Here is a 26,831-nt window from a genome sequence, read left to right on the forward strand (position 1 = left end):
CAACATTTTATGATGCTCCCCCTGAAATTATGCTCTATGAGTTGGATTCTTCAGGATTTGAGTTTCCAGAATTATCAGAACTTGGCCCATCAGAACTTGATGAATCAGAACTTGAGGAGCTTGTTCTTGGTTCTGATGCTTCTTAAGATGTGGTTGGATCTTCAGTATGCTCCCCCTGCACAGGTACATTTTCCTTTGGCATAGTCACCACAGTTTCAATAACATCAAAGTTTTACCCATCAGAGTTTGCAGTATCAGGATTTAGACTATCAGAATTTACAGAATCAGAATTTAAAACTTCATTCTCAAATCTCAGCTGATCATGATCATTGAAATCTTCAAGTCTAGTAATCTTCTTATCATCAAAAGAGACATTGATAGATTCCATGACTACCCTTGTTCTTAAATTGTAGACTCTGAAGGCTTTTGTGGAAAGTGGATATCCAACAAAGATTCATTCATCAGCTTTTAGATCAAATTTGGACAGCTGTTCAGGATGAGTCTTTAGAACAAAACACTTGCATCCAAATATATGAAAGTACTTCAGATTTGGCTTCTTTTTCTTCACCATCTCATATGGTGTCTTTCCATGCTTGTTGATTAGTGTTGCATTCTGAGTAAAACAAGCAGTCTACACAGCTTCAGCCCAAAACTAGGTTGGTAACTTTGCTTCATCAAGCATAGTTCGTGCAACTTCAATAAGAGTTCTGTTCTTTTTTTCAACAAATCCATTTTGTTGTGGAGTTCCAGGAGCAGAGAATTCCTGCTTTATTCCATGGTCTTTGCAGAACTCTTCCATAATCATATTCTTGAACTCAGTGCCATTATTACTTCTTATGATTTTCACATAGTCTTTGACCAATTTATCAAGTTGTTTGATATGATCAATCAAGATAGATGCAGTTTCACTTTTTATGTGCAAGAAATACACCCATGTGTATCTGGAAAACTCATCTACTATGACCATAGCATATTTCTTCTTTGCAATAGACATGACATTCACTGGACCAAATAGATCAACATGTAGTAGGTGATAAGGCTCAAGAATTGAAGATTCAGTCTTGCTCTTGAATAAAAAATTTCTTTGTTTTGCCTTTTAACATGAATCACAAAGGCCATCAGGAGCAAATACTGATTTTGGAAGTCCTCTCACAAGATCTTTCTTGACTAGTTCATTTATATGGTTAAAATTTAAATGAGAGAGTTTCTTATGCCAATCCCAGCTTTCTTCAATTGATGATCTGCTTAACAGACAGATTGCAGAACCATCAGAACTTGTTGAAAGCTTGGCTTCATAAATGTTACCATGCCTTTATCCTTTTAGAATAACTTTTCCTGTAGATTTGCTTATAACTTCACAGTGTTCTTCAAAGAAATCCACATGATAACCTCTTTCATAAATTTGACTAATACTCAGCAGATTATGTTTAAGTCATGAGACTGGAGCTACTTTTTCAATGATGACATTCCCAAGATTGATATTGCCATATCCCAGAGTTTTTCCCATGTTGCCATCTCTATAAGAAACTCCTGGGCCAGCTTTCGCCACAAAGTCTGATAGCAGGGCTTTATTTCCAGTCATATGTCCTGAACATCCACTATCAAGAACTAGGATATTTTTCCTGTTGCCCTGCAATCACAAAAACCACTAATGATTAGTTTTAAGGATCCAGACTTGCTTGGATCCTTTGGCCTTATTAAGTTTGTTAGCATTTGCAGCGGATTTAATTTCAGAGTTTATGCTAACATGTAGTTTATCAGACTTTACAGTATCAGACTTTGCATCAGAACTTACACTAGAAGGAATTAAAGCAACTTTCTTCAAAGAAGGTTTTATTTGATAATAATCATAGTACAAACTATGATATTCCTTACAAGTATAAATGGAATGCCATAAACTACCACAATGAAAATAAGGATTTTGTGGCTTAAATCTAACAGACTGACTTTTAACTCCTGACTTTGAAGGTAATGAGTTTATATTTTTATTCTTCCTGCAAAAAGAAGCCAGATGGTTAGAATTTCCACAGTTATAGCATTTCTTTCTGGGAGCATTAGGAACAGGCATATAATTATTGCTTTTATTCACACCTTACTTTCCATTCCTATTTTTCCTAGGTGGCTTTACCTTGTTTATATTCTTAACCTCTTTCAGCTTATACTTAAGCTGCTTCTTTGTCATTAAGCCTATGTTGACTTCAGTTGGCTTATCCTGTTTTGGTTTGTCAGAAGTTGACTCTGCCTTAACTTCTGATTTATCAATATTAGACTTTACAGCTACAAACTTAACAGGGTTTACCTTTGGCTTATTAGTCTGTTTAACAATAATTGGTTTAACTTGTTCAGTTCCTGTTTCACTTTTATCATCACCATAACCTAAGCCCTCTTTCCAGTTTCCACTACTTAGTAAATTTTGAGTTGTTCTGCCAGAGTTAGTCCAAGTCCTGATAATCTCTCTTTCCTTTTCTAACTCAGTTTTTAGAGATTGATTCAATTTTAACACTTCATCTCTAACATAAAAAGCATCATCTCTTTCTTTCTGAGTTTGATGGAACATAACTAACTCATTATCTAAATAGTCATTCCTTTTCTTAAAAGCCAGATTTTCAGAAGTTAACCTATCACATGTTAAAGTATGATCTCTATAGCTAATGAACATGATTTTAAGATAAGATCTCAACCCAGTAATATCATCAGTATGAAAAGCATAAGTTGTTTGAGGTACCTTTAACTCAGCAGCATCAGAATTGCTATCAGCATTTGCCATCAAGGCATAGTTCACCTCATCTTCAGAATCTGAAGTGTCTGTCCAGCTTTTCTTCTTTGTGACAAGTGCCTTGCCTTTTTTACCTTTTCCTTTCTTGCAGTCAGGAGATATGTGGCCTTTCTCACCATAATTGTAGCATTTAACATTTGAGTAATCTCCTCTGTCAGACTTTCATGTTTTGCCTTCAGATTTTCTGAATCCCTTCTTATCAGAACTTCCACTTTTCCTGGAAAACTTCTTTCCCCTTCTAAATTTCATGTAGGCTATCTTTGTGATACCCTTCACCATAAGGGCACACAATCTCATCATCTCTTCATCAGTATCCATCTCAGATAGACTTTCAGTTTTCGAATCCTCATCATTATCAGAACTTGATGGCTCAGTTTCAAACTTTATGATGAGACCCTTTCCTTTGCCTTTCTTTGAGACAGCCACTTTGGGGGATTCCTCCTCAGCCTTAAGAGAAACTGTTCTTGACTTTCTCCCATGTCTCTTTCTTCTTTGATCCATCTCAAGTTCATGAGTCTTGAGCATACCATAAATTTCATCAAGAGTAGTTTCATCAAGAGCATAGTTATCTCTTATAGTGGTTGCCTTCAAATCCCAACTTTTAGGAAGAGCTAAAAGGAATTTAAGATTAGTATCTTCAAGATCATATTCCTTATCCACCAGTGACAGATCATTCAAGAGTTTGACAAATTTGTCATATAAGCCAATTAATGACTCATCAGATTTTGAGTCAAAGTGCTCATACTCTTGAGTGAGTATAGTCCTCCTGTTCTTCTTAATTGCATCAGTTCCCTGGCATCTTGTCTCCAAGGCATCCCATATCTCCTTTGCAGTCTTGCAGTTGATTACCCTGTTTGACATGACATTATCAATGGCACTATACTGCAAATGCCTTACCTTTGCATTCTTGGCAATAGATGAGATATCTTCAGCTGTATATTCACTTTTCTCCTTTGGTACGATCTTTGCTGGCTGATCTGCAACTACAACAGAGAGCTTGGTTGGCTTATGTGGTCCTTCTTTAATTCTGTCAAGGTATTCTGGATCTGTAGCTTCCAGAAACATAGTCATCCTCACTTTCCATATGGGATACTCAAAAGGTTTCAGTATGGGAACCCTAATAGCCTCATATCGATTATGGATTTGAGTTTTTGGAGTTTCTTCAGTTTTGGTGGGCTTGGTTGGAGTTTGTTCTTCTTCAGACATGATTGTTTTGGATCTTTACTGTATATGTGTTAACAGAAGGCTCTGATATCACTTGTTAGGTCACACACACTATAGAAGGAGGTTGAATACAGTGTATAGTACAATCAAATCGAATTAAGAACACAAGTATGAAACATAGAATAATCTTATTAATTAAACAGTATTACAATGAAACCGTTCTCTCTCAGTGATGAACAAATATCATGAGAGCTGCTAGGGTTACAATGAATAATATTCTCGATTAAGATAACACATCTTGTGTAAACCCTATGCTGTGTTTATATAGACACACGGTTACAAGATAATCTTCTAATTGATATCGAATATGATATTGTGTCCTAAAATATATTAACTAGTTATCTTTTCCTCCAAATCTTCTATTCTTCATAGAATTCTTCTCCATGCATATCTCTTCTTGTTTTAGTCTTGATCTTCTTTCCTTTCAATCAGCCGCCTTCCTTATCTGAAAGTCTTCTTAAGTCCTGATAAATATCTTCTGATATCTTAAGTTCTAATAACTTAAGTTCTGATATCTTAAGTTCTGACTTCAGTATAAGTCCTGATTTCCAGTTAAGTCCTGATTTGTCCTGTTAGTCAAGATCTGAAAAACTAAAAACAAATCATTATTAGACATGACATCACAAATACATCTAACAAGTGAACCTAAATCTTTTGGATCAAATGGTAGTCAATCTAGCAAATGTAGTGGCAGTCCGAAAGATGCTTCTAAAAAAAGAGATGACAATAAAGGAAAGGATGAAGGCAAGAAGAAGAGGAAGAGTGGAGAAGATGGTAAAGATACCAAAAAAATACATATAAGCCAAGTATCCAAAACTCTACAAACCTCAACCCAAATCCTTGGACAAACACAAACTCATAACATCCAAAACTCCAAGCCTAAATATCTTTACAAACCTACAACCTACTCTCTACTTAAAATACATATCCTAGCCAACCAAACCTCATTGAAGACACTGATCAAACCCCAATAATTCATACCATTAATCAAGACTCATTTCAAGTCTACTGGAAGAAAATAAAAAAAAATAGAAGTTGACATGGGTTCTATTTGGAAGTACTTCAATCAAGATGACCAGTTTCAGAAGAAATATCAGATAATGACTACAACAATCAATTAGCTGAAAAAATAGTCATAGTTTGTGTAGAAACTCGGGGAGAAAAGAAGATATATTTTAAAATATGTCACATTCAACTTGATCAACATAGAAAAAATTAAAAATTACACAACTGTAGAGCTTGAAAGAGTAATTAGTTTGATGACTGGAAAAGATGCATTTACCAAGATGACGAAAAGAAAGAGATGAAAGGCATACAAGGGAGAAGACTGAGAAGGAAGCAAATGAAATAAAGAAGGCTAAGGAAATTTAGATGTTTGAGAAAAGGTCAAATGAGCTTAAATTAAAAGGATTGAGTAGAGTTTCTCCTGATGGTGTGTTTCTGAATATCAAAACTCATAGATTCTCAAGGTACAGGATAAAATATCTTGACAATTACTTAGTAAATGAATGGATGAAACTGGTGGAAGCTCTGAGGGGAATTGAGATAATTGAAGAACTTGAGTATTTTGTCAAACTCATGGATTTGATTAAAAAGCAACCATGATTGTAAAGTTCAGCTAATTCTGTAGATTCAATTCACAATGTAACTGCAAGATGACTATCATGTATAAAATCTGTATTTTGTCAATCTGTTAGTTTTCTTTTTAAATTTTAGATTGGGGTAGTCTTGTTATCAAGCATGAATTTGTGACAAGTAGTCTTCTCATAAATTGGGGGAGTGTGTTGTGCAAGAAATGTCTGTACAAAACAAGAATAAGTCACTATGACAACTCTAAGATTTAGTTGTATGATAATCTTTTGTACTTTGTAATTGTACCTCTTTAGTCTGTAAAAATGTAAAGGAGATTAAACTGGAGAATTTTTCTATAAACAACCATCAAGCTAAGGAATAAACTCTGGAAGAAGATAATCATGATCATGCCTCGGAGAGAAGTGTAGAAATTTGGAATTGAATAATGTTATTTCTGGAAAAATGTTCTAAGTCACATATCGCAAGTCATAGATCAAGATGTACAGAGATGTCTGTCGATAAGTCAAAAATGACTTGTAGAGAAGTCCAAAGAGATATCGACAAGTCAATCTGCTTGTAGAGAATTGAAGATATCAAAAGTCAAGTTTGTATATAGAGAAGTGGAGATATCGACAAGTCAAAAGTCTATATAGAGAACTGGAGATATCGACAAGGTAAACTGTGTATAGAGAACTAGAGATATAGACTAGTCAATCTACTTGTAGAGAACTATAGATCTCGACATGTCATAATACTTATAGAGAAGTAGAGATAACGATAAATCATTCTACATATCGATATGTGACTTCTCTATACAGTAAAATAGATATCGACAACAGCTTCAAAATTCAGAATACAGACAACTTGAAGATCCAAGATTATCAGTCAACAAACCATTCTATCATTGAATTGGAAAGTCTAAAAATTGCAACTTGAAGAGTGCAAGATCAAGGGCCAAGATGAATTGGACAAAGGAGGGTCACAGGCATGGAAGATTAAATGTAGAATGGTGCACTCAAAATGGAAACAGATAAATAGACTTAAAATATGTGTTAGTCCATTATAGTGTAATCTTTGTAAGTTGTGCATGTTGTTCTATAAAACATGTCACGGGTACCATGTTAAGTAATCGGCTCATCTAAAGTTTTAAAGTATTAGAGGAAGGTTCCAGTAGAATTATATATTTAAGATAGGGAATTAACCATATCTGGATTCGTCGGATTTGAGTTGAACACCGTATCTTGTCCAAATCTCCAAAATTTCACCTTTGAGCCTACATTTTCCACCTACAACATTAGTTGTTTTTGCACCGAATCTGTCCTGCTTCAAATTTCATTGTAGTAGCATCCCAGCCTTTTTGCGCTGGGAGTATATTCTCTTGTATAAAAGAGGGCGATATTGATATCGTAGGTATGAATAACGAGTGTCCTTTTTATGATGAGGACGCATAAGAAGGTTTGATACAGAATACTATTACTATGTTGTACGCAGTCAAGGGAACTCCAGTTCTGAAACTATCAAGCAAAACTATTCAGGTATCTAAATCTTATTCACTTTATCTTACTCAAAAATGTATATTCAGTTGAATGAAGGAAGGACTTTTTTTAGTTTAGTTTCACTAGAATTTCCAATGGCATTTTTACGTCAAGTGTAGTATTTGAAAGGGTGTTTGATAAAATTTGTAGTACAGTATCATATCAGTCAAATGTTTGTTTTGCCTTTCTAGGTCCTTCAAAGGATTCCAGATCTTTCAAGATGTCCGCCTTCTCCATTGGGTAACTTGAACTTCCTTTACCTACGAGGCCAAGGGCCAGAGGAGAAGCCAGTCAAGTCTACAGATCATGTCATTCACTACTTGCTTAGTAATTCTCCTTCTGTAGAGATCCTCATAGGTAAATAGGAAATTCCCTTTATATTAAGCCTTAAATTCATTATGACCCTTGCTTGTGGGAATTTGTATGTAATTGAATTCTAAATCTTAGTTTATTTAACAAATTTAAGTATATAATTATAGTTTAGTCATATCAACTATGGATTGTCCAATTAACTTGATCAGAGCACGACCACATTAGGTATCTGTAACAACCACATTAGATATTTGTAGCTGAAAGTTTAAATATTCATGTCGAAGGGATTATATTTTAAATGACAAAAATATTCAATTTGATGAAAAGTTTTAGAATGAAATATGGTGTATTGTGTGGGCATGTAATTGTTTTGTATCAAATGTTTTTTAGGTGTTGAACAGGTAAGTTCCTTTCAACTAACCCAACAAGTTCAACCTATTTTTTCTTTTCCATAGAGGATAAAAGGTTTAATAAGATAATCAAATGCTGGCAAAAATTACAGCTGTTCAGTGTATGCTAGTAGTAGCTTAGGTTGTTACATAGACCTATGACCGTGTGTGAAACAAAATAAAGTTGACACCGACATTGCTCTAATTTCAACTATAATGTTTTTGCCTCTAGTGTATCATCTCTGGGATAAAACTTCTCTGCAAGTTTGCAAATCTTATCTCTGTCAAACTTCTTAAACTGGTTTTTAGGATCCAATGCAGAACTCAAAACAAGTAGTTCTATGCTTTGCTCTATGAACCTGTCATTTAGCTCCATCACCTGAACATTGATAATCACATTAAAAATGTCAACATGATAAAACTGATGTTCATTTCTACCAAAATCATGTTGGTACCACGACTATTGCCCCATTGAATAAGCTGCATTCATACTAGGCATTATTGGCCATTGGATAAGCTACATTCATATTAGGTGTTATTAGGCATTTTAAGACCTGATCTTCACCAAAGGAGATCATCAACTGATCACGATTAGCTAATGTGTCACTGCTAAGAAACAGGATACCAGCAATGTTGCAGAGGAAATAATAAATTTCTCTTGTCAATGGTTTATCTTCAATATACAAGAACCTTTTTAATTAATATGTTTAAGTTGTCAGAGATATCATTGAAGCGTTTAGAAATTTTGTGATCAAACCTGCTGTCTGCTGAGCAGGTGTCTGTGAAAACGAGTCAGAAGTTGCTCTGTATATTTCATTGTTATAAGATTATATTGTACGGTACATCTTATTGAACGGTCAAGTAAGTGCTTGTTACGTTTGTATGAACCAGCGCATCCGAATGTTTCAGCAACTTTAATCTTAGTTATTTATGTTAATTAAGATTCGAGTCATTTAATGCATTTACCTGATTTGGCCAAAATGTATTTGATAGGGATAAATAAGTCCTGATTTTATAATTAATGGACTGCTAGGCCCAATAAAAAAATGTATGATATTCAGACCAGAAAGGTTAAGCCTGATGGACCAGATCAGGCCTGGTGGAATAAAAAAGGCCCAAAAGCCCTGATTATTAATTAATTTCGTAATTAATTAATAAGGGAAAAATCAGCTATTGAGAAGAGTCCCGATAAGGATATAAATCCTTATAGATTAGCCTCAAGGGGACCTAAAAGGATAAGGAATCAGCTTCCTACTTCCTAGGACTCCTAAGTCTATCCTAATTCAGAGGCTTGTCCACCAAGTCTCCTATACCAAGTCCAATTCAAGGACTCCTACATCTATATAAGGGGCATCACCCCACAAATCAGAACTACGTTTTTTGACTTGATCCTTGACAATCAGCAAGGTACGTAGGCATCTTGTTAAGACAGATTGAGTCACGAAACACAAGAGCAGTCAAATCGAGCCTCGAAGCTCACGTTCCTTAGTATTAAATACAACAATTATATATATTAGTTTTTAATCCATAACATTTGGCGTCGTCTGTGGGAATAACAACAACAACCATGGCGAGAACACGGAGAACAATTAGAGCTCTAGAGGAAGGAACACCATTAGAGACAACCCAGGTGATTTCATCAACCGTGGAGGTTCCTCCCCATTCAACTTATGCATCTACTCAGGAGGAAGCCCAGACAGGGGCAACTCAACCCCAGCTACAAGGGACAACTCCCCCGGTTCAAGGTACGAATCCTCAAGTTCAACAAATACATATACCTGTGAATTCTCGACCCGTCGGGTATGAATATTCAACTATTGTTACTACTAACCCCCCTTGTGGGATGCCCCTTCACCCTGAGGTTGGAGGAAGCGGATATGCTGGGCGAAGCGAAGCACGAGGGCGGTCGCCCCCCTATATACGAGGTTTGGATCCTATCCCTGAGGATCGGGAATTTTCTGGTCCATACACTGAGAGAGACTCTGAATCTTCGGATGATGAAGTGGCCCCGAGAAGGAGGCGTCCTGGAAAAGAGCCAATGGCCGATGGAAGGCAACGCCCCCAAAGCACCCCAGGGGCGAATCCCCAAGAAGTGCAGGAAAAGATCAGGGCTCATGAGGCTGAAATCCAAAGGCTGAGGCGTGATTTGGAGGCTCACCAAGCCACCAGACCCCACATACCTCCTAGGGGGAGAAATCATCCTCCTATCATAGACCTGGATGGTCCGGTAAGAAGAAGGGCTGTTGTCCCAAGAACTGATCCAAGCAATCTCCTTCCCCTTGGAGATCCTGATGATCCAACTCCACCCTTCACAGAAGAGATAATGAATGCCCATATCTCAAGGAAATTCAAGATGTCCACTATCAAAGCCTATGATGGCACGGGAGACCCCGCTAATCATGTTAGGACATTCTCTAATGCACTGCTGCTGCAACCCGTGAATGATGCTATAAAATATCGGGCCTTCCCTCAAACCCTGTCAGGTATGGCTCAAAGATGGTACAGTCGCCTACCCCCAAATTCTATTGGATCATTCAGAGAATTAAGTCAGGCTTTTATTAAGCAATTCATCAGTGGAAGAGTCCATGAGAAAAGTTCAGCATCTCTTATGAGTCTTGTGCAGGGAGCTAAGGAATCCTTAAGAGATTACCTGAATCGTTTTACAAAGGAAACTTTAAAAGTCCCAGACCTTGATGATAAGGTAGCCATGATAGCACTGCAACAAGGAACTAGGGATGAGTTTTTCAAGATGTCTTTGGCCAAACGACCCCCTGAGAGCATGTTGCAGCTCCAAGAGAGGGCAGGGAAGTATATCAAGGTTGAAGAAAGTATGAGGAAGACCGTAGTAAGTAATGAGCCCACTGGAGGCAAGAAACGAAAAACTGATTTGGAGTATATCGCTAAGGACAAATATCATAGAACCGAACAAAATCCTGATTCAACCCCCAAGAAGGGAGGACCTGGGCAAAAGTTCACTGAATACGCTAAGCTGAATGCTCCCAGAAGTCAGATTTTGATGGAGATTGAGAAAGACAGAGATATTCGCTGGCCTAAGCCCTTGAAGGCTGATCCCGCCAAGCTAGATAAGGGCAAGTATTGCAGGTTTCACAAAGATGTTGGCCATGACACCGATGAGTGTAGGCAATTGAAAGATGAAATTGAGTTTTTGATTCGAAAAGGAAGATTGAACAAGTATACTGGAGATGGAGGGGACAGAAATAATAATGGAAGGAAGAACTTTGAAGATCGTAGGAGGGACCAAGACGATCAGGGGCGAAACCCCCAGCCTAGAGGACCAGTTATAAACACCATTTATGGAGGGCCGAGACCTCGAGGGCCTGTGATAAACACGATCTTTGGAGGTCCAACTGCTGCTGGATTGTCCAAAAATTCCAGAAAGGCATATACTAGAGAGGTTATGCATATTGTTGGAGAAGCCCCGAAGAGGGCCAGGACAGAAGTAACATTGGCTTTTGATGATTCCGACCTAGAGGGTGTGAAGTTTCCCCATGACGACCCGCTGGTCATAACACCAATAATAGGAAATAGCCCGGTTAAGAGGGTCCTTGTGGATAATGGTGCTTCTGTGGATATCTTGCTCCACGACACCTTTCTAAGGATGGGGTATAACGACTCCCAGTTAACACCAACCGACATGCCGATATATGGATTTGCTGGAGTAGAATGTCCTGTGGAAGGGATAATCAAATTGCCAACCACCATAGGTACGGAGCCAAGGCAAGCAACGCAGATGCTGGATTTCGTGGTGGTAAAGGCTAGTTCAACTTATAATGCTATCATGGGGAGAACAGGGATACATGCCTTCAAGGCAGTCCCCTCTTCCTACCATTCAGTCATGAAGTTTCCCACCCGAAACAGGATTGGAGAAGAGAGAGGAGATCTAAAAATGGCTAGAAGCTGTTATGTGGCCTCTTTGAGGGCAGATGGAGTCGGGGGGCAGGTTCTTCCTATTGAAGATATGGATGTTCGAGAAAATGATGAGAATAGAGGAAGGCCAGCAGAAGAATTGGTTTCGGTTCCTTTAGACCCCGAGAATCCTGAGAGGACGACTTTCATTGGAGCCACATTAGAGGAGCCCCTTAGAGGGAAGTTAGTGAAATTTTTGCAAGAAAATAGTGATGTGTTTGCATGGTCAGCGGCTGATATGCCAGGCATAGAACCGGAGTTAATTACTCACAAGCTAAACGTAGATCCAAGCCGGAAGACAGTGAAACAAAAGAAAAGAAATTTTGCCCCGGAAAGACAAGAGGTTATAAAGCAGGAAGTGGAAAAGCTCTTAGAGGCTGGTTTCATTGAGGAGATTCAATTTCCGGAGTGGTTAGCAAACCCTGTAATGGTGAAGAAGGCTAATGGAAAGTGGAGGATGTGTATAGACTTCACCGATCTGAATGATGCATGCCCCAAAGACTGTTTTCCGCTGCCTAGAATTGATACTTTGATTGATGCCACCGCCGGACATGAGATGCTGAGTTTCATGGATGGGTTTAGCGGATACAACCAGATCAAAATGCATAAGGATGACATTCCAAATGTATCATTTATCACTGACTTTGGTGTTTATTGTTATCTTGTTATGGCGTTTGGTCTCAAGAATGCAGGAGCCACCTACCAAAGGTTGGTGAATAGAATTTTTAAGGATCTTATTGGTAAGACTATGAAAGTCTATGTTGATGACATGTTAGTCAAGAGTCTGGTAAAGACTGATCATATAGCCCATTTAAGGGAAGCTTTTGAGGTCCTGAGGTACCACAAGATGATGTTGACTCCGACGAAGTGTGCTTTCGGAGTAGGATCTGGAAAATTCTTGGGATTGATGGTCTCGAAGAGGGGAATTGAGGCAAACCCTGATAAAATAAAGGCAATCCTGGACATGGAACCCCCCAAAACTGTCAAGGATGTTCAGAAGCTCACAGGAAGGGTTGCTGCGTTAGGACGATTCATCTCCAAGTCAGGAGACAAGTGCTTGTCATTTTTCAAGTCACTAAAGAACATCAAAGACTTTGTATGGAGTGAGGAAAATCAGAAGGCATTTGAAGAGTTAAAGAAGTATATGGGCCAGGCCCCGTTGTTGGCCAAGCCAGTTCTGAATGAAGTTTTATTCTTGTACTTGGCTGTTTCAGAGAGCGCCTTGAGCGCCGTGTTGGTTAAGGAGGAACTGAAAGTCCAGAAACCCGTATACTATGTCAGCAAAATTTTGCATGGTGCTGAGTTGAATTATTCAGCCATTGAGAAATTCGCTTTAGCCTTGGTAATGGCTTCAAGAAAGCTGCGTCCTTATTTTCAAGCTCACCAAATTGAAGTGCTAATAAATCAGCCACTGAGAAATATCATTCACAGTCCCAAGGCAAGTGGGAGACTGATTAAGTGGGCAATAGAGTTGGGAGAGTTCGATCTCAAGTATAAGCCACGTACGGCCATAAAAGCTCAGACACTAGCTGACTTTGTGGTGGAATGTACCATACCCAACCAAGAAGTCGGGGGGCAGGAAGATACCATACCTCAAGACAAGGGAGTCGACAATGGGGACAAGGAGAAAGAATATTGGGTTCTCTATTTTGATGGAGCATCAAAAACAAATTCCAGTGGAGCAGGGTTGGTTTTGCAAAGCCCTGATGGATTCTTAATTGAGTATGCCATGAAGCTAGACTTCCCAACCACAAACAATGAGGCAGAGTATGAAGCCCTGATTGCTGGTCTTGGTCTAGCTGGGACACTTAGAGTCAAAAACTTAAAGGTCCGTGGAGACTCGAAGCTGATCATATCCCAGGTAAAGGGAGAATTTGAGGCAAGGGATGATACGATGGCTAAGTATGTTCGCCTAGTAAGGGCTGTGATGACCCAATTTAATGAATGCCATGTTGAACACATTCCAAGGGAAGAAAATGCTAAAGCAGATGCGCTATCAAAGTTTGCTTCATCTGAGATTGAAGAAAGTTCAGGAAGTGTGTACTTCCGTGTTTTGAAGACACGAAGCATAGATGTTAAGCTTGTGGCTCCCATAGGTTTGGGGACGTCATGGATTGATCCCATCAAGGCTCACATTCAGACCGGTTGGTTGCCAAGCGATGCAATTGAGGCACGGAAGTTAACTGTTCGAGCACTAAGGTACTCTTTGATAGATGGGATTCTATATAAAAGATCTTTCGTGGTTCCTTACTTGAGGTGTCTCAGGCCCGATGAGGCACGCTTAGCTCTTGAGGAAGTGCATGGAGGTATTTGTGGGCAACACTTGGGGGGCAGGGCCTTGGCTCATAAGATAACCCGTTTAGGCTTCTATTGGCCAGAAATGATGGCTGATGCCAAAGAATATGTAAAGAAGTGTGATCGCTGTCAAAAGCATGCACCAGTTGTTAGACAACCCCCCGAGATGCTGACCTCTATCAACTCGCCTATTCCCTTTGCCATGTGGGGGATGGATATTCTAGGGCCTTTTCCTATGGCCATGGCACAAAGGAAATTTCTGATTGTAGCCATTGATTATTTCACCAAGTGGATCGAAGCCAAACCCTTGGCCAAAATCACTACTAAGCAGGTTGCACAATTCTTGTGGGAAAACATTATGTGCCGATATGGAATTCCCCGTATCCTCGTCACTGACAATGGAACACAATTCAACAATGAGGAATTCAAGAAGTATTGTAAAGAAAATGAAATTGAGTTACGATTCACCTCTGTGGCTCACCCGCAAGCCAATGGCCAAGCAGAGGTAGCAAATCGGATAATCCTGGATGGACTAAAGAAGAGGATTGAGAAGTCAAAAAATAACTGGGTAGATGAGATACTTCCAATATTATGGGCCTACAGGACTACCTGTAGAGTCACGACAGGAGCAACTCCCTTCATGTTGGCATATGGGGCAGAAGCAGTAGTTCCAGTAGAGATATCACATTCCTCTCCAAGGATTCAGGCTTTCAATACAGAAGAAAATGAGGAAGGGCAAAGGTTAGCCCTGGATCTGATCGATGAAGTGCGAGATAGGGCACATGCAAAGATAGTAGAATATCAGAAAAAGGCTTCATTCTACTATAACCTAAGGGTTAAAGAAAGGTATTTTAAACAAGGCGATCTAGTCTTGAGGAAAATAGAAGCATCTGGTGTAGGACAAAAAGGGAAGCTTGCCCCGAATTGGGAAGGGCCGTACAGAGTCAAGAGTGTTCAAGGTAGAGGAACCTATAAGCTAGAGACTATGGATGGTTTTGAAGTCCCGAGAACTTGGCATGCACAAAACCTGAAGGTTTACTATGTGTAGGGCAGCCGGATACAATTCTCACTCGTCAGGATGGCGAGTAGGTTGAAAAGCACCTTGAAGCTTTGCTTGCTTAGGATTTATATATTTTAGTTTTATTACGAAGTTTATTAAGACTTGTGTAAGGGACGAATCCCAGACAATTTTATGAAATTCATGAGTTCTTCAAAGTATGTTTGTGCCCTAACAAATAAAAATCAAATGCATGGATGCAAGCATAGAAGGTGATAAATGAAATAGATCTGATAGATGTTACAAAAGTTCGATAAATAAAGTCTCGAAAATAAAAAAAACAAGCCACGCAGGGCTGAAAAAACTCTAAGGAGCTGAAGTACCCTCGGCATCCATATCATCGTCCTCTCCACTCTCGCTGGATGTCTCTGTCGTCTCGGAGGAGGAGGAAGAGCTGTCATCATCAGCAGGTCTGGAAGAAGACTCGGGAGGAGGAAGGAGTGGATCCTGAGGAACATGGTCCGAGACAACTACTCGGGTACGAAACCTCTGTAGTAAAGCCTCGTCATCAGGGCAGATATAGTCCGCCGGGTTAATATCAGGACAAGCCTCGTTCACGGTCCCAAGGGCCGTGTCCCAACCAGTCCTAAAAAACCCGGGAAAGACTGAATCATCCCTAATCCTCATGGATTGGGCAAACTCCTCCGAGTCCAGATAGTTGTCTATAGCTTTATCCTTCTCCGCCCGAAGTACCACCAGCTCGGCGTTAGACTCTCCGAGTTCTTCCTCCTTGCGCTTGAGCTTCTTCTCCAGGGTAGCGTACTTCTTCTGTTGCCTCCTGAGGGCATTATCGGCCTTATCAGAAGCCCGCTTCCATGATTCGGCTTGCCTCACAGCGCCTTGAAAGTAGGCGTTAGACTGAAACAAAGCAATTAACAAAGTATAAGGCAAGAAAATGCTACAAGAACGAAAAATAAGTTCAAAAAAGAGAAGGCATACCGAAGCCAGAGACTGAGCTCCCATGAGTTTAATCCTCTCAAGATCGGGGGTGGCCACCACATCAGTTAAGTCCTTGGGAGTCACGCTATGGTAGGACCAATCCCAAGCATGTTTCGTGGAACCAACCACGGTGTCCCCTCGGCGGAATCCCCAAAGAGGCTGGAAGGCGCCTGTGGCAGTAGCAGTAGGGGCAGCAGCAGTGATAGGAGCACTATGGCCCCCAACTCCTTCGGTTGAAGCCTCCCCCATAGGCTCTTTCTGCTTTCTCAAGAAGATAGGCTCTGTCGCCTTTCCCCGGGTGTCTAGGCCTGCGAGCCGAGCTTTCTTCATCCTAGCTGTCTCCTCAACCAAAGGAACATTGTCCTCGTTAATCTCCTTAGCAGCTGAAACAAAGCAAAGGACAAAATAAGTGATGTTAATAATGCATGAAATGAAGTAAAATTGAGAAGGGAAGAAAAATACCCTGTTGAGAAACAGAGGATAGTCCCACATGAATCAGGGAAAACTCCTCTAAGAGAGTCCAGCTGGTGGTCGTGCCATCATCCTGAGTAAGCCCATTATAAATAATAGTTTCTTCGGGAGTTAAGTGAATGGATTTGAGGCTACCATCACTAACCTTCCCAAAGGAAGATCGAAAAAGTGTGCCCCAGTCATCATTCTCCCAACGTAACCCGACGAAACTATTCCTCCAATTTTGATTATTATCAGGAATAGAGGCGCTGTTAAAGATATGTTTGCTTTTGGGCCTTTGCTTGACATAGACCCAGCCGCAGATACTGGAAGAACTATTGTAACACTGAAAGACTTTCCTAAAAACAGCTACAGAAAGAGGAAAGCCCTCCTTAAGATAACAAACCATAAAACATAGAATATTCCTCCAGGCGTTTGGAGGAAGCTGACACGGATTAATTTGTAGATCAGCCAAAAGATGAGGAATAAAAGGATGGAAAGGAAACCTAAGCCCAGCATTAAGGGCATCTGTGTAAATGAACAGAGTGTCGGGTCTCCAGTGGCAAGTACGGTCACCACCAGAGACTGGAACTAATCTAAAAGGAGGAAGGACGTTATAACGAGCATTTAGTTTATTGAAATCTATGTTGTGCCAAGTATTACAATGATTAAAAGAGTCGAGATGTGCAGTGGAGGGATATTCATCCCCCCTAGTGTTAATCATATCAATTAAAGACATATATGAAGAGCGGATCTCGATATCCTTACCTCGTTTTGAAGCCGAGGCTATCTTGGCCGCTCTCTCGGAACTCTTGTCAGCCATTTAGTAAAGACTGGAAAAGAAGGCTGGGAGCTAAGGGAGGAAAGTTGAAAGAGGGAGAAATTTGTAGGATGACTGAAGAAATGAAATGAGAGGTGTGAGGAATCACACTCTCATCCCACCTCTTTATAGCCAAGAAAAAGGGGATTTGGGCCTCAAAAAAGCCCATATGGGCCCAAAAATGGAAGGATCTGGAATGTTCCAGAATATTTTAGAAAAGTCTTAGAAAAGTATGGAAAAATCTGTAATGATATGGAAAATTCCAGAATGTTCTGGAAGTCAGGCTTAAGAGTTCAAGCCCAACCCAAGTTTGAATGGGCTTTGGATATTAAAGCATGATAAAGGCCCAGTCCAAGAAAGCCCAGAAAGAGGGCCCAATTAGTTGACAAATAAGGCCCAGATTTAAGAAATGGGCCCTGGATGAAGACCCATTAAGAGGGTGGCCCAAGAAACCCAGGCCCAAATCAAGGACCCAAAAAAGTCCAGCCCAAACATATGGCCCAACTTCAAGGTAAAAGGATATGAAAATAATCATTCCTGACTCATTCGACCAGAAAAAGTGAGGAAATCTTGCTCGAATAACCTGAGATCAAAGTTCTGTCGATTAAGGCTAAAAATTAAGCATAAATCGACCAGAATTTAAACTCATTCGACTAGAAATCAAATGAAAACCCTGGTCGAAACAATCCTGCTCGAAATTGCTTCGACCAAGGCAAGAAAGGTGGCTAATTCGGTCAAAACAAAGAATTCTGACCCAACATCCTGATCGAAAGTTTCCTGCTCAAAAAAGAACAAGGGGGTAGGAAAAATCCTGGCCGAAATTCGACCAGGACTTCTGCTCGAAACACTCCTGCTCGAAAAGCTGTCGACCTGGGCAGTAAGAGAAGCTTAATTCGGTCAAAAAGCAAGAATCCTGACCGAAAGGGACGAAAATCCTAGTCGAAAAAAAAAGGAAAGAAGGAAAAATCCTGGCCGAAATTCGACCAGGACTCCTGACCGAAAGCATCCTCCTCGAAAATCCTTCGACCAAGGCACAGTAGGGGCTAATTCGACCAGGATCCTGGTCGAATGGATTCCTGGTCGAAAATTGTATAAAAAAAAAAGGAAGAAAAAAGGAAGAAAAAATCCTGGAAAATTACAAAAAAATCAGGAAATTCCTTAAAATAATTCCAGAAAATTAGGGAAAAATCCAGAAATTAAGGATAAATCCCAGAAAATTAGGGAAAAATCCAGAAATTAAGGATAAATCCCAGAAAATTAGGGAAAAATCCAGAAATTAAGGATAAATCCCAGAAAATTAGGGAAAAATCCAGAAATTAAGGATAAATCCCAGAAAATTAAGGATAAAATCCAGAAAGTTAGGATAAATCCCAGAAATTAAGGGAAAATCCAGAAAATTAGGAAAAAAAATCCAGAAATTAAGGATAAATCCCAGAAAATTAGGGAAAAATCCAGAAATTAAGGATAAATCCCAGAAAATTAGGGAAAAATCCAGAAATTAAGAAAATTAAGGATAAAATCCAGAAAGTTAGGATAAATCCCAGAAATTAAGGGAAAAATCCAGAAAATTAGGAAAAAAAATCCAGAAATTAAGGATAAATCCCAGAAAATTAGGGAAAAATCCAGAAATTAAGGATAAATCCCAGAAAATTAGGGAAAAATCCAGAAATTAAGAAAATTAAGGATAAAATCCAGAAAATTAGGATAAATCCCAGAAATTAAGGGAAAAATCCAGAAAATTAGGGAAAATCCCGAAAAATTAGGGAAAAATTCCTGGAAATTAAGATAATTTCTGAATAAAAGGAAGATTCATTGTAAATGTGTAGGTCGCTCCACACTTTACGCAAAAACGAAACCCTGAAAGGGAACGAATAGATTTAACTTCTGCGAAACCTGATCAATGTTTCCCAAAAGTTGGGGGGCAAATGATAGGGATAAATAAGTCCTGATTTTATAATTAATGGACTGCTAGGCCCAATAAGAAAATGTATGATATTCAGACCAGAAAGGTTAAGCCTGATGGACCAGATCAGGCCTGGTGGAATAAAAAAGGCCCAAAAGCCCTGATTATTAATTAATTTCGTAATTAATTAATAAGGAAAAAATCAGCTATTGAGAAGAGTCTCGATAAGGATATAAATCCTTATAGATTAGCCTCAAGGGGGCCTAAAAGGATAAGGAATCAGCTTCCTACTTCCTAGGACTCCTAAGTCTATCCTAATTCAGAGGCTTGTCCACCAAGTCTCCTATACCAAGTCCAATTCAAGGACTCCTACATCTATATAAGGGGCCTCACCCCACAAATCAATACTACGTTTTTTGACTTGATCCTTGGCAATCAGCAAGGTACGTAGGCATCTTGTTAAGGCAGATTGAGTCACGAAACACAAGAGCAGTCAAATCGAGCCTCGAAACTCACGTTCCTTAGTATTAAATACAGCAATTATATATATTAGTTTTTAATCCATAACAGTATTTTTTTCCTATATTTTACTTTGGATCCCTTACTATTTTCAACGCCATAAATTGCATCATTTTCGTTAATTTTGTTAAACTTTTCAGGGGCATTTTACGAAATTAAAATATTAAATTATTTTTAGATGTTTATTTAAGGTTTTTGCCCCTCTAAATGATACATTCCGTAAAAATTTAAAGAACGAAAGTTATAAGGAATAAAAAGATTTTCTCGAAATAAAAAGGTTTAAAATTGAAATATTTTTTTATAGTTCTTTTTAATAAACTTATTAAGTATATATTTTATTTAATTTTGGTTTCATAAATTTTTTGATAATTTTTTAATGTTATTATTTAGAAAAGATTTTTTCGTTCTCTACAACTTTCGTTCTTTAATTTTTTTCGAAAAGTATTATTGGGAGGATCAAAAAACTTAAATAATAATCTAATTATAATTAAATATTTTAATTTCCAAAAATACTCTTGAGAATTTTAACAAATTTAACGAAAAAGGTGTAACTTATCGCGTCGAAAATAATAAGAGAATGCAAAATACAGTTAAATAAAATATATATAAAAAATATATTTTGGGCAAACCATAAAAATGTATTTTGCAAATAACTCTTAAGATTATTGCAAAAGAATTCATCATAGAGTTGAGGGGCTGAAAAACATAGTTAAAGTTAAACTCTAGGTGATGTGTGGATCATGGAATATCTAATAGAATAAGGTTTTAATACAAAAAATATATTGAAACCTCATTCTCATTCATGATAACCGGGTAGATATCCGATGATCCAAACTGCCCCCTAATCCCGCTGGTAGAGGACCTAGAAGGCATAAAGGGTATCTCAAATAATATTCCGGCTCAAACAAATGTGTAAATCAAGACTATCAAACTTTGTGCGAGAAATTTTATGTAATTTATGATTTGAAATAAATAATTTTTTACACTTTTTTCTGTTTTTTTATTATAAAATATTTAATTTTTATGTACACAATTCTAAATATTTTGACCGTATAATTAGAATAAATTTTTTTTTGTAAATAAAAATATATAACTAAAATTTTAATTTACAAAAAAAATTTAAAAATATATTATTTTATCTACACGGTCAAATGAATTAGAATTGTGTGCAAGAAAAAAAAACGACATATAAAAAATCAGAGGGAGTAAGTGATAATTAGATAAATATTTATAAGTTATATAAGTTTTAGATAATTTTACTTATAAGTCAAAAAAATTATTTAAATAATTTCAATATTTGTTTTTAAAATATAATTATTTTAATTTGTGAATTTTAAATTAGAAAAAAAATTACAAACGTATATTTTAAAATAAAAGTTAATAAAATAACGAAAAAAATAAAGTAAGTTGAGAAAAATACGTGATTACTAACATTTTATTAGTTATATATTTGACTTATAAGTTAAACGGACAAATACTATTAAATAAATATTTACAAGTTTATAAGATAATAAACTGCTTATAAACACTTGGCCAAACAGGCCCTTTAATTCAAAATGTCTGACTTGCTTAACCTGAATAGTTTGAGAATAATTTAACTTAATTTTTTTTCCGACACGTAATTGAACTTAGTTTCTACGTTTATGACAAACCCAACGCGAAGACAAAGGGGAAAAGACCTCAAGTCTTCTCTATATATTTTAACTCTCAAAAATGCCCCTGTCTGTCTCTGCTGAAATTGCCACCTCCTCCTAGCAATCAGGATTCAGGACCTAGTCTATGTGCCGGCGTGTTATTTGAAATTGTTCTAACCGTTTTAATTGAGTCAGCTCCTTTCATTTTTTAAAGAGTTGCTACCTCGGCTCTAGTTAATTTTTTATACTTAATAAGTATTTTATAAATACTAGCTTAAAACCCGTGCGGTGCACAGATCGCACAGATCTTTTTTAATATTATATATATATATTATATTTTATATATTTTGAATTCAAAAATATTACAATAAATTGTATGTTATGTAATATTTACTGGATTTTTTTAAAAAATATTTAATTAAAAAAAATATTTACTCAGTTTTGTTGTACAAATTATTAAAATATTGACTACTAAAAACGTAAAAGAGAAATGTTAAAATATGAGTTAAGAGACTTTTAATTGGTTAAAATGTGGGAGAAAGAAAACTAAAATAAAATACTGAGATTTAACGTTAAACTATAATATCAATTTTATATTTCAAAATAAACGGAACCTAAATAATTATAATAAATAAATTAAATAAAACTAGAAGATAACCGTTTATGTTATAAAAATTACAAACTTCGAGAAAAAAATTTAAAATTGAAAAAATTTGGAGCGCGCGTAGCGCGGGCAAGAAGTCCCTAATTTTTTAAAGAGTTGCTACTTCTGTTCTAGTTAATTTTTTATACTTAATATGTATTTTATAAATACTAGCTTAAAATCCATGCGGTGCACGGATCACATGGATCTTTTTTAATATTATATATATATTATATATTTTATATATTTTGAATTCAATTCTTAATTTTGTTTATTTAAACTTTAAATGATATGATTTCATGATAATTATATTAATAGACATATATGTTGAAAACTTTTTACAACATTTACACTTATTTAAAGTGATAGCATTAATAAGGGCGGAATATTATTATAACGAAATTATTATTTTATTGAGAGTAAAAGTATAATGTCTCCTTATGTTGGGACCTTAAAAATTATTATTTAATCGATTAATTATAACTCTATAAAAAATATTTGAAAAATATAATATTACTAATTGAAGATATAGTTTTATTGATAATTTTAAGTGTATTTTTAAAAAAATAATATTTACATTTATTTAAAATTTGATTTTTTAGTTCACATCAATATGCCTACGAATTTTGCTTAGTCTAATATTAATTTGATTTATCTCGGATCAGTGATTTACATTATTTTATTTTAGCCCGATGCCCAATACATCGACCAAATCAAACTCATTATTTTTAGTTTAATTTTAATTTTTTTAAATTCTGGATCAATAAGATAATTTTATTTTAGACTGAATAATTACTATATATGATTTTATTTTTGTTGGTCGAATTATTTTTTATTTTAGTTTTGTGTTAGTTTAAATCAATTGTATAACGTATTTTTTATCGTATATATATTTTATTTATCCAAGTTCATTAGTATAATTTTTAGGAGGATTGATAGTATTATTATTTTATCTTAACCCGAGTCACATGATATTTTTTACTAAATCTTAATAATTATATTTAGTTTGCTTAAATTTAATTTAACCCGAAGTAACAAATTAGAATAATATAGAACTCGATATGAATTAAAATATAAATTGGTAGAAGAAGTTGAATTTAATATAAATTATAATGATATAGAGTTTGATATAAAATAGAATTGAAATTGGTAAAACAATTGAGGAATTTGACTTCACTATCAATTAGAATTAGAATTGATCGACCCAATAATTAGAATTAGAATAATTAAGAAAAGATAATTAAGTTATTTCATCAAGTACCGACCGACCGACTACCAAACTTTAATGTTTCGTCTATTATATATAGTATAGATAAATGCATTTATAAGTTCATGATTTTTATAGAAAGTAGCTTTATAACTCGTATAATATGCGGGCTACTCTAAATTATGTTAATTAAAAAAAATTATTGTGATTATTCATTGAGGTATATTTGAAATAGTGCATTCGTAAAAAATGATAAATTACGTTTTTTTATCATATGGAACCCGCAACCGCTAATCTTCGGTGTGAACTTGGTAAACCCCACGACCTCACACAATAGCCTGCAAATCACGTGAACCAAGATAAATCGCACTTAAGACACATGTTTTAGTTAGTATACATTTTTTGCCACTTCATAATTAAATGATACTATCCTAAAACCAGTACGATGCACAGATTATTTTTAATATTACATATTTTTTTAGAATTTCATTTGAAGTAAAAAATTTAAGTTATGAAACCTATTTATTTGAAATTTTAATAATATGATTTGATAATACTTATTAATATATATATAGGTGTATAAGTTGGTGATACTACAATTTTAAAGAATAATGTAATACTTGAAATTTATATTTTTATTAATATTTATAGGTGTGTTTACGAAAAATTATTATATTTATTTAAAAGAGGTGAGATCAATAGTATACGAATTGTCATTAGTCTGTTAACCGACAAAATTCAACTAACTACATTCAGATTTATGTTAGTTTAATATGTTTAAACCCGAATCAATAGTAAAATATTATGTGTCAATGACAAAAAAATTATGTTAGTTGAGGCCCGTTATATCAACCAAATTCAGCTAATTATACTTACTACTTTGTTTAATTTTATTTTAGCTCGGGGTGATTATTATTTTATTTTATACCGAATGGATAATATGTATTATTTATTTAGTTTGATGACATTATATCGACCCCACGAATTTCCTTTCAATTTTTTTGTTATAGTCGAGTCAAATAATATAATATTTTTAACGGGATTAATAATATTTATTATTTTATTTTAGCTCGATTCTTCAAATCCAATTAACTCTATGTAGTTTTTTAATTTTTTATTTAAAATTGGATCAATAAATATAATTTTGTTTAGCCCGGTCTGGGTGAATTTTTATATATTATTTGTTTTAAACGAAAATCATTAGATATATTATAATTTTGTTATGAATATTTATCTATTTATGGAAGTTTTTTTATTTTAAATATTACTATAATTACGGTGACCAGACTGACTACCAACCAAAATTTCATTGTTTCGTCTTTGATATAATAGTATAGATTTGTAATATGTTAATGCTTAGAAAGTAAAATAAATATAATGATTATGTGTCTGATATATAACAATCACTCTTGTTATGGATTAAAAACTGATATATATAATTGATGTATTTATTACTAGGAACGTGAGCTTCAAGGCTCAATTTTGACTGCTCTTGTCTCGTGACTCAATCTGCCTTAACAAGATGCCTACGTACCTTGCTGATTGCCAATGATCAAGTCAAAAAACGTAGTTCTGATTTATGGGGTGAGGCCCCTTATATAGATGTGAGAGTCTTGAATTGGACTTGGGATAGGGAGACTTGGTGGTCAAGTCTCTGAATTAGGATGGACTTAGGAGTCCTAGGAAGTAGGAAGCTGATTCCTTATCCTATGAGGTTCCTTGGAGGCCAATTCTACAAGGATTTATATCCCCACTATGACTTATCTTAATAGCTGTTTTTCTCCCTTATTAATTAATTATGAAATTAAATTAATAATCAGGGTTTGGGCCTTCTTTGTTCCATTAGGCCTGATCTGGCTCCAGCAGGCCTGATCAATGTGGTAACCTTTCTGGTCTGAATATCATACATCTTCTTATTGGGCCTAGCAAGCCCACACCTTGTACAATCAATGCAATATTTAATTATATAATCATGATTTATTTATCCCTGTCATTTGCCCCCCACTTTTGGGAATACATTGATAGGTTTCGCAGAAGTTAAGTCTATTCTTCCTTACAGGGTTTCGTTTTTGCGTAAAGTGTGGAACGACCTACACGTTTACAACGATTTTTCTTTTATTTCGGAATTATCTTAATTCCAGGAATTTTTCCTTAATCCGGATTATCCTAATTTCAAGATTTTTTCCCTTAATTTCTGGGATTTATCCTTAATTCTGGATTTTCCCCTTAATTTCGGGATTTATCCTTATTTTTCTGGATTTTTCCCTTATTTTACTAGGATTATCCTTATTTCTGGATTTTTCCCTTAATTTATGGGGATTTATCCTTATTTCTTGATTTATTCCTATTTCTGAAAATTTCAAAATATTTTAAGGAATTCCTTCAATTTTTGTAATTTTTCAGGAATTTTTCTTTCTTTTTTCTTCCCTCTTTTCCTTTTTTTCTTTCTTTTCTCCTCTTTTTTTATACAGATTTCGACCAGGAATCTATTCGACCAGGATCCTGGTCGAATAACCTTAATTCAGCCCTGTCGAAGGCTTTTCGAGGAGGATGTGTTCGAGAAGAATCCTGGTCGAAATTCGCCAGGATTTTTTCCTATATTTTGTTTATTTTTTATTTCGAGCAGGATTTTTTTTTCGACTTAGGATTTTCTTCCCTTTCGGTGCAGGATTCCTGCTTTTTGACCGAATTAACCATCTTTTGTTGCCCAGGTCGATGAAAAATTCGGGTAGGGCCGTTCGACCAGGATTTTCCTTGGTTTCTAGTCGACAAGGTTTCAGGTATAGTGTTCTCGATCAGAGTCCGGACCCTTTCGGTCAGGAATTAATATTTTGACCGAATTAAGCTTTCATCCCAGCCTGGTCGACGCCCCTTGGACCACAACTCATTCGAGGAGAAATACAGCTCGTGCCTTGATCGAATGGGGTCAAAAATATGTTATTTTGTGAATGCATATATTTACTTGGGCCATACGTCTGGGCTAGACTCTTTGGGTCCTTGATTTGGGCCTGGATTTCTTGGCCACCTTCTAGTGGGTTTAACCTGGGCCCATTCTTAAATATGGGTTTGTTTGTCAAATAATTGGCCCCCTTTTTGGGCTGGTTTTATTGGGCTCTCCTTTGGGCCCATTGTTTTCAACTGGGCTTTGGCTCACGGGTCTATTTAACCCTATTCCAACATATTGAGCCTTATCCATGGGCCTTTTTGCCTGGGCTTTTTGTATTTGTGAGCCCAAATTCCAAATTCTTCTAGGATGTGTTCTGGATTCTTCCAGAATCTTAAAAAAACAAAGTTTTTTTCTCTGGAATTTTCCAGGAATTTCCTGGATAATCCAGAAGCTTCTTATTTTTGGGCCTGAATGGGCTTTTTTAGGCCCAATTTCTCTTTTTCCTCTCTATAAAGGTGGGGGGGGGGAGTGTGTTTTCACTCACACTCTTCATCTTCATTTCATTCATTTCTAAAATCTCCAACTTCCTCCTCTCTCAACTGTCCTCCCTTAGTTCCAGCCTCCCTTCCTTTCAAAGTTTCCAGGCTTTTCCCAGCTTTACTAATGGCTGACAAAGTAGTTCCGAGAGGGCGGCCAAGATAGCCTCGGCTTCAAAACGAGGTAAGGATATCGAGATCCGTTC

The 26,831-nt window shown here is 36.4% G+C and overlaps 1 long non-coding RNA gene across 1 annotated transcript; it reads left to right on the plus strand.

The window, feature by feature from the left end:
• The first annotated feature begins 6,722 nt into the window (after positions 1-6,722).
• Positions 6,723-7,590, plus strand: LOC141686866 (uncharacterized). The gene is made up of 2 exons (XR_012560831.1): positions 6,723-7,107; positions 7,299-7,590. It is a non-coding gene; the product is annotated as an uncharacterized LOC141686866 (long non-coding RNA).
• Positions 7,591-26,831: the final 19,241 nt, after the last annotated feature.

The sequence above is a fragment of the Apium graveolens genome, chromosome 9, assembly GCF_009905375.1.
Source record: "Apium graveolens cultivar Ventura chromosome 9, ASM990537v1, whole genome shotgun sequence".
NCBI classification, from domain to species: Eukaryota; Viridiplantae; Streptophyta; class Magnoliopsida; order Apiales; family Apiaceae; genus Apium; species Apium graveolens.